Here is a 9,627-nt window from a genome sequence, read left to right as displayed (position 1 = left end):
AATAGTGCTATTGGTCTGTAGTTATTTACATTTGCCGAATCGTCTTTTTTAAATAAAGGTTTGATTACTGCTTGTTTCAATTTATTCGGAAAGACGCCATTTTCAATACACATGTTCAATATATGACTTAACACCGGTGCTATTTGATTTGGAACTTCTTTAATTATTTTTGTTATTATACCGTCATACCCTGAGCTGTTGGTGTTCCGTAATGTTTTTATTAATGTATGAATATCTGCTGGTAGTGAAGGTGGAATAAAAATCGAATTTACGATATTGTAGTTTAAATCAGATGCCTTATTTATGTTGCTGTTTTGGTCTTTGATTTTGTCAATAAAGTGATTGTTAAAAATTGTTGCTATTTCCTTAGGGTTAGTTATGGTTGTCCCGTCAATAAGTAATTTAGTTATTTCCGTTTTTGGGCGGTTGAGTTTGGCTTTATTGATTATATTCCATGTGGCTTTTGATTTGTTATTAGCATTTTTAATGTAAAAATTATTTTGCGATTTTTGAGTCAGCCTTATTATTGATTTATATCGTTTGGCATATAATTTGTATTTGATTTTATTTGCATCACTGCGACAGTGTCTGTATTGCCAAAGTAGTTCTCTTTTCCGTTTGCTTCCTTGTTTAATTCCCCGTGTTAGCCATTTCGGCTTCATTTTCGTGGATCACACATACTTGACTTTGAAATATTAGAGATGCGTGCCTTGGATTCTAATCTCGGATCATTTAGATTGACCGGCCAAGTTACAATCATTACGCTATCACTACTTTTTATCAAAGATAGTAACTAGAATGTATAATCTGTGCCTATGCTTATTTTTTTAGTTTGTGCTCTCTTATGACTAAATGAACCACCTGAAGAACAACATGTTATTAACATTTTGCAAAATGGTTTAGAACGTTATGATTTGATATTACCCCTAATGGAAGGCTATACAGTAGGGGCATGTATCAAATAATTATAATTAGGTACGAACATGCCCAAGATGAAGACAAAAGAAAAATTACTTTTCAAAATAAATCATCAACATGAACAAAAATAAATTATCATTCTCATTTATCTTCTTTGTTTTGAAACTTGAATTGCTTTCACAACTTCGCAAAGAATCATCTCAAAAGAAAATTGCAGACGTTATTTTAATTGGTCGGAAACAAACGCAACTTAAGCGCTTACGACAAGTCATGTTGCTAATCGACATAAAGTTTGTAAGTCGATTTTGAAAAGTTGATTCGAGTTCGGTTCGGTCGCGGTACAGGACAACATCCCTGGGGCTCCAACGATCAATCTTTGGGCCCGAAGTTCTTTGCAACTGCAGTACGTAGGTCGGGGCCCGTTCGCCGCACGGCATTATACGTTGTGCCGCCGCCGAGGACGACCGCCCACTGAAACCAGGTACGTACAAGTTCCGTTTGGAAATAGAATTCGGTGTTCTTATTTTAAATTGTTAACTAAATGCGCGCGGTTTATTTTTTCTAAAAAGGATGAATTTTATCGCTTGCGAGAATTCGGAATTACATAGCAAAAAATAATATTTTATGTAAAAAAAAATGACTCAAAGCAGTATTAAATTATTATTTAGGAATTAGTGATGCCAATTATTCATTCATTAAATTTATAAATAAAATCTATTTTTTTTAATATACACGTTACTTTACTAGAATTATTTTTAGAATAATTTAAAAAACTATATTTTTTATACAATAACTAATAACACTTTTTACATTTAAATCCTGTTTATAATTTAATCCGTGACTGAAAATCGAAAGTATTGACATGTGAAATTAAAGTGCCGAAAAATTGTATTTCAAGATCCCACGAAGTTCCGTCGACTTCCAGGCTTTTGTCTAACCGTTATAAATTTCTCCGCATCAAACACTAACTTCTACACGTATCTGGCTATAAATCTAGGAAACTTTGCAGTCTGTTCTTGATTTTTCAAACTCCGATAACAAGTTTGGAGTTCGTCGTATTTTCGCGTATGTACAGTCGCATTTAACTTCTAAGTCGAATTTGAGTTAGAAGTTTCAGTCGACTTAACGAAGAGTAGAATTGACTTGGGAAGTGTTTTTTTAATTTTATTTAAATATTTATGAGCGAGATTGTGCTTCGAAGGAGTGATGTAACATTTGTAATGTTATATTTCGTCTACCTCGTGCTCTGAAAAATGTGTTCCAATATTTAAATATTGTTGTTTAATATTTTTTGAGTAATATTTTTTTTTCATAAATCAATAAATGCATTAATATTTTATAATAATAATTTTTAAAAATAGCATTTTAGTTTGCAACAAATATTATAAAACCAATTATTTAAAATTGTTAAAGTATTAAAATATTTTTTTGGAATAGAAATTAATTTCATAAATCAACATAATTATACATAATTGGACGAAATTCTGTCGTGTTGGATTTTCGTGAAATAAAAACCAACAAAGAAACAAATGGGCACTCGTAATAATAAATAATTACTCAGTAATTATAGCTTTACATTTACATTGTACGTTTTATGGCGATAAAAGCGATTTAATCGGCGATACTGTTTGATTCGCGTGTCAAGCACCTTTTGTAAAATGTATTATAATGTATATTCGTAAATGTAAAAAGTAAAATAGACGCGGAGGCTTGCTTAGGCGTTACGCAACGTTTTCGGTGTTTGAAGTTCGGTTTTCCGAGGAAAAGTCGCATTTACATACCTTTTTGTCACGAAAGTATAAAAAGGGTTTGCCACTGTACTATAGATTAGGTATCTTTTTATATATTGAAGTTCTTTTGTTATAATACGGTGTTGCAAACGAGCATGGACTCCATCTGATGGTAAGCGGCTATTGCCACATATGGACATCTGTAATCAACCTCAGATAAGAGAAGAGTCCTCTGACTTCAGCCACAGATCCTGAAGTCCTGAGGGCTAAGTTGGAGCGCCTTGTGAAATTACGGCTGACTTACCACACCTTTCAAACCAGAACAGATCAGTGCAGAACACTGCTATATTAGAAATAGGCGAGGCGGTGGGGCCTCTGGAGTTGACCCACGTGGTTCTACCACTCGTACCATCTATGAAAATATTATTGTCTTTTTAATTACCGGCGTAATTAATTAACTTTGTTATTTAATAAATTATTATATTTCAATTTAACTCGATTATACTTTACTATTCGTATAAAATCATTTTAAAAATAATATTAATATTCCTTAAAATAATTTTAATTCTAATTATTTTCGTTTTGACGGCCATGATGAATATTAGAATAACTATTTTAAAATTAGAGTTTTAAATTAAGCTGTGAACATTGATCAATAATTTATAGTAACAAATTGATATTTCTTAACTCAGTTTAAAAAAAAAGAAAGAATAAAATAAATTAACATAACATCCCCTTTTATAAAACATGGAAACCAAAAAAATTTAACAAGCAGCCTGGAAAAATAAATTTCATTATATTCCCTGAAACAATTGGGTCTCCGAACGCCTTTCATATCTGAACGAGCTTTAGTTTCAACTCTTTCATATTTTTCGTCAGGATCGATACAAAACGATAGCATGACTAAAATGATTTCCCTTCAACCAATGAAGCATTACATTGGATTCAGGTTGCGAATATAAAACAGCAATAAGGGAAATGAATATTGGATATCGGCAACTGTATATTACTTGTAAAAGTTAGCTACGGAATATCGCCGCGATGTCAGCTGGGAATATGAAATTGTCACGGGGATCTAGTTAGATAAATATTTCGCATGGATACTTCTAGTCTTATGTAATATACCTTATACGTCTTCACACATCGTATATGCATATTATGTATGGAGTGTGCGGCACATACTAATATTTGTGACGGTGGTGCCACTAGGAGTAATAGCGATGAGAGGATGGGACGAAGTGTGTTAGGTATGTTGCTAAATATTTAAAAAATGAAATATATTTTTTAAGTAATCTCGACGCAATCCACATTGCAATTTATTGAAATTGGAATATGTGATGATATTTTAGAGAATATCTCTACTGAATATGGTTTGCCATGTGCTTTACACAAATATTTTGATGAGCGTTCGACGCGCGGTTACCGCCTGTTGTCTGAACGTGCTTTAATGTTACTTTTTGTATGAATTATGAATCTTCGCAGGGTCGTATAGAGCATTGATACCTAAAGTGGTTTATCAACCCCCAGGGGTTAAAGGCGAAATAAAAAATTGGGGGTCGGTGAGAAGAGAACAATGGCTTACGATAGTGGATCTCATTTTAGCAGGTTGTACCTTTAACATCGAAGAAGGAAATCAAGGGGTATTTTGGCGAGGTAGAAATCTCAACCCAAATCAGTTTGGCTTAAGACACCGTGGTGCTTTTTGTGAAGGTTTTCTCCCCATTTGTAAAAGAACAGTTACCCGGTGTCGTCACCGAAGCAAAAAAGGGCAGACCCTCTAAAATAAATAGCGGGTAAAAAATCTATGACATAAAAAAGTTTAGGGACGTAACGTACCTAGACTAGAAATAAAATACACTCACGACAGTTGAGACACGGTCCATTACTTTCTACTATTCTATAAAGCAGCTTACGTACAATGATGTGAAGTTTCATCTGTCTCTGAATTATAGTGGGTTCGAAAATAAAATGTCATTACTTACAATAATTGGCCGAGTGCGAGCCAAACTCGCACACGGTGGGTTCCGCAACAACAAATTTTTAATTACTTTTTATTTTAAGTATTTTTATCGTAGCAACCATAAAAGTCACTTGTTACGGTTCAATAGAACAAGCAAGAATAGGTGTCTTATGTGGCTACCCCTATTTATTTTCAATTTTTTTTGGCATTTGTTGTTATAGCGACCACTGTTATAAATACGCCTGAGAGCCCTGTCACAGGGCTAAAAAACACAAAACCTAAAAAATACAAGTGGTCTACGTGTAAAAGTTTGGGGACATCTGGTATCGAGCTATAACGTACCTAGACTGGAAATAAAATACACTCGCGACACTTGGGACACAGTCCATTACTGTCTACTATTCTGTAAAGAATGAGTTTACGTATAAACGTGTGAAGTTTCATCTAGCTCTGAATTATAGTGGGTTCGAAAATAAAGTGTAATTGCATTTAGAATATTTTTCAAAGTGCGAGCCGAACTCGCATATGTTGGATTCGGTACCACCAAATTTTCATTTAATTATTATTTTTAGTATTTTTTATCGTAGCTGCCATAAAAGTCACTTGTTACGGTTCAATAAAACAAGCGAGAATATGTTTCTTATATGGCTCCCCATGAGGGTATATATATAAATGGTTATATTCAAGTTTTTTTTAGTATTTGTTGTTATAGCGACCACTGTTATAAATACACCTGAGAGCCCTGTCACAGGGCTAAAAAGCACGAAACCTAAAAAGCAAGTGGTCTACGTGTAAAAGTTTGGGGACATCTGGTATAGAGCTATAACGTACCTAGAAAAGAAATAAAATACACTCGCGACACTTGGGACACAGTCCATTACTGTCTACTATTCTGTAAAGAAGCTTACGTACAATTGTGTGAAGTTTCATCTGGCTCTGAATTATAGTGGGTTCGAAAATAAATGTCACTGCTTTTAGAAAAAGTGTGCTTATTATACTTTTATGTTACATATATATATTTTTTGTTACGCATCTATTGGGTAATTTCACATGAGTTTGAACTTACTCAGTTTTCTCGTTTGAAGGGCGTCGTAAGGTAGGTATACTGTTCAGAGGCATTCCAGCGTAGACTTCAGAGGTAGCGGCGCACCTGTAGTCGACTTTATGTAGGAATCTAATCTTATCTGAGGTTGATTATAGATGTCCAAATGCGCTGGAAAAATGCGTATTGGAAGACTTCACATACCTTTGCGATGTTTTTTAAAGATCAGTTACTTATTTTCACACGCTGTTTTTCTTCACTGTTAAAGCAAGTGATAATTGGTTTGTCATACGCATATAACTTTGAAAAATCAGAGGGGCGTGCCTGGGATTCGAACCTCGGACCCTACGACCATGAAGCTTAGTTTCAACCACTAGGCGATCATTGTTTCGCATGTCACATAATAACACATGATTAAACATTTATATGCATATGCATGAAGGCTTTGTTCTACACCGGATTGGAAATTTGTAGTTTATTCAATTTATTCCATAAATTATTGAACAAACATGAGTATTACGAATAATTTAATAAATCTGTCATTTGTTTTAATTTCACAGTTCAGAGAACAATTTATAAATTCAAATTTTGTTCTGATTAAAATTTTATAGTTAAATTTAATTTATTCATTTACCAATAGCTTACTAAAATACTAAACAGTTCTCATTTTAATTGGTATATTGGAATTGCCTAAAGTGGAATAATAAATAATTTATTTATAATAAAATAGTTGGTGTTTTAATAAAGGCGACGATAAGAGCTTTTAAGACGAAAATAACAATATTTATTATTATAAATGTCCTTACATGCTTCACAACTAAAAGAAACATACAAGGCATTTCATCTAAGTTTTTTCATGGGTAGCAGGCATCTATCATCAACCTAAGATAGGATTCCAACCACATCTAACGTCTGACTTGATGTTGTCCATCCGCAAAAATGGCCACTTACCATCGGGTAGACTGCATGGTCGCTGCTACAACTATTCCATGCTAGAAGTGTCCTCCACCACAGCACTCTATGGTACTCGAAGGTCCAATCAATGGCCAATCCCACAAATTTCTTAATTTACGACATAGTTTTTGAACAAAGAGATTAAATATGTAGGGCCATCGAGCGGATATTGTCAAGAATTTCATAAACTTACACCCAAGTCCATATTTACACCATTTCAGATGTTTGACATATATTTCAGAACAATTTATTACCATTAGGTAATCGATATGAAATATTAAGAGAAGGTCACCTATTTCACCTCCAAACTAAGGTAGTTACTTCATTTTCGTAACGTACTACTTATCTACTATTTTACATAGTAAAGACATTCACGAGTACCGCACGTTTTTATTCAAATGTCGTATAATTCGTAAATTTACCAGCATTCCAGAGGATTTAGATAAACATTCCCGTCTTCGCGAAGAAAACGGGATTAGGGTAGGTCTTTCAAACCCTCATTTCGTAACTTTAATGTACTAGGCATGCAGAGGCTTAAATAATCTTATTCTGAGAATTTAAGTTGAAAAGTTAGTGGTTGACGATACTTAAATGATATTACTAATGTACATATTACGCAGTGGGTCGCCCTGTCATACGCTTTTTAGAGTGCTCCCTTTACATATCACGATGATACCTATATTCATAGATTAGTAAAGATTACTCACACCTAACAAGAAGATGTAACCAGTTTTGACAATTGAAGTACACTGTCGTCTATCTTCATGTTTGAAAAATATTAAAAATTATGTAGTTTTTAGATCATTTACGAATGAAACGATATTTCTCCGCCTTTTTCTTCGATTTCGTGTTTTTGCAACAGGCTTGTATGCTACTTCTATTTCATAAAAAGAAGTATTTTTCAATTTCAATTTTTTCAATTTTTGAGATTTGGCGCTCCTAAAGTTGCTGACGGTATAGTTAGAAGTATATACTGGCTGTTTCATTTTATGGTTTATGGTTTAAGATCTTTATTAATATATCTCTCTTAAAATTAAACAATCACTTACAATAAATAAACTAAATATTCATACAAATTATAAAGTAACATATTACTTATAATCGTTTCGGTCGTACAGAAAATAATAAACATGATGTAGGTAGTTTTATAATCTTTCATTATATATCTACGCCGATATAGTTTTTTCGTCTGCCTATTTATAATCCTAAATAAGACTTAACAATGAAATACTAAAATAACCTAACCTATACTACTACTACACAGTGCATATTTACACTTATAAAACTATGAGAACAGCTTAAAACCTTAACATTATAAACGGTATATTGTATGAGTATATGTAAACTTTTTGTATAACGCACATACTATTCGTATATTCAATGTAGGAATCATTTGGAATGTAAGCCGTGTGATTCTTCAACGTTGGCGTTATTGCTTCTCATCTGTTCAAAGGAGGTGATTTTCACGCGTCGCTTTTTGTCAACCGTAACGAGAATGTTTGGTCTTTATTTTATATTACTTTAAAGTTTTTTTTTATAATACAACAGTATAAAACGAGCATGTAGTCCATCTGATGCCAGGCGAACAACATGCTACATTCAGTGCCCCCATGGGTATCTGTAATCAACCAGTCCTACTTTATTATTTTTCGAGGGGGAAACCTTCAAAAGGTACCCGACGACGTGGGAGCGACGCCAGGTTATGTGGGATTTTTACCGCACTAAAACCCCCCCGGTGGCCGTCCCGCTTCTTAGAGAACTCCGGTATCTCCGACGGAACACAACCGGGGCCCTCCAAGCGCGATGCCTTTTGGCTCCTCCCAGACCATCTGGTGTTTACATACGACGGTATGCGACCACATATACCGTCGTCCTTCCCGGGGTAACTTACTGGACGGTTCGAGCTCCCACTCTTGCTGCCCGCAACCCCAATGCTTAACACTGTTATAATAAGCTTCTGAAAGCCTCTACTAATGATAAAGTTTTAACTTATATCCCCCTGGGCAGATGTTCCTCTTCATTTACAAGTTTGTTTTACATACTGTGTAAATTATGTGGTAAAGGAGATATACTTTTCCAAGCCGTACCAGCTTAGTCCTCCGGGGTAGCGGCGTATCTGTGGCCGCCCTTAGGTAGGAATCTAATCCCATCTGGGGTTGATTAGGCAGTAGCCACTTACCATCAGATATACTGTAAGCTCGTCTGCTACTCCTAGATATAAAAAAAACATGCACTTTGTTTTTTTTTTTTCATTCCACTGCTAAGATAGTATTCTCTTAACTGGGTCGTATTTTTAGTCAAATCTAAAAAGTTTAATTACAGTCCATAAAAGACATAAGAGATAACCATGCATAAAAAGATGCGCGTCTTAAACTTCTATTACATAACAAATTCCGTTTCCCTTGCAAGGCATTATTCAGAGGAACTCTTATTTTTTGCGCAACCGCCAGATGGCGTGCTTTTGAACGCAGATGTGCTTATGTTTTTACATGTACACGATTATTCAACGTATAAACTTTATTTTTCCTGTGTTTTCGCTAGGTATATTAGATTGAAGCAGAAATTTTAGACGATGTAACTGCATCAATTTTGTTATTTTGCAAATAATGTTATTTAGTAATAGCAAATAACTAATTTGCTATTTTAATAATAAACCCGTGTATCTAATATACCTATGTATAAATAACTTATATATACAATTTTATGTATGTTCGTAATTCTTTCCCTCGTATACGGCTCGACAAATTTGACGAAGTTTTTTTTGCACATTCTTTTGCAATTCTATGGTTCTTACATATAAATGAACACAAAAAATATCGCTTTTGTTCAAATCCAGATTTATTTTTAATTTTAGAAACAAATTTTGAACATATGTTTTTATCTTTAAAAACACATAGTCTTCCAAATATATACCAACTAGGTACGCTCGTAGAGTAATAAAGGAGACTTACCATAATATCTTACAAAGAGACATAAAGGTGAAAACGGGTCGCCTTGAAAAATAATTCGTATCAAGATTAAGC

At 34.0% G+C, this 9,627-nt stretch overlaps 1 protein-coding gene across 1 annotated transcript in view; it reads left to right on the top strand.

Moving 5' to 3' along the window:
- Positions 1–1,318: 1,318 nt before the first annotated feature.
- Scp2 (Sarcoplasmic calcium-binding protein 2) overlaps positions 1,319–9,627 on the top strand; it is a 63,790-nt gene continuing 55,481 nt past the window's right edge. Inside the window, exon 1 of the mRNA XM_073073249.1 lies at positions 1,319–1,399. The gene's annotated coding sequence lies outside the window, so the exon portion shown is untranslated. The remainder of the gene's footprint in view (positions 1,400–9,627) is intronic.

Source organism: Epargyreus clarus, unplaced genomic scaffold, assembly GCF_041222505.1.
Source record: "Epargyreus clarus isolate Ecla_fem2 unplaced genomic scaffold, WU_Ecla_fem_2.2 ptg000005l, whole genome shotgun sequence".
NCBI classification, from domain to species: Eukaryota; Metazoa; Arthropoda; class Insecta; order Lepidoptera; family Hesperiidae; genus Epargyreus; species Epargyreus clarus.
Note: the sequence above shows the minus strand (reverse complement) of the source record. Positions and strands in the feature narration are given on the sequence as shown.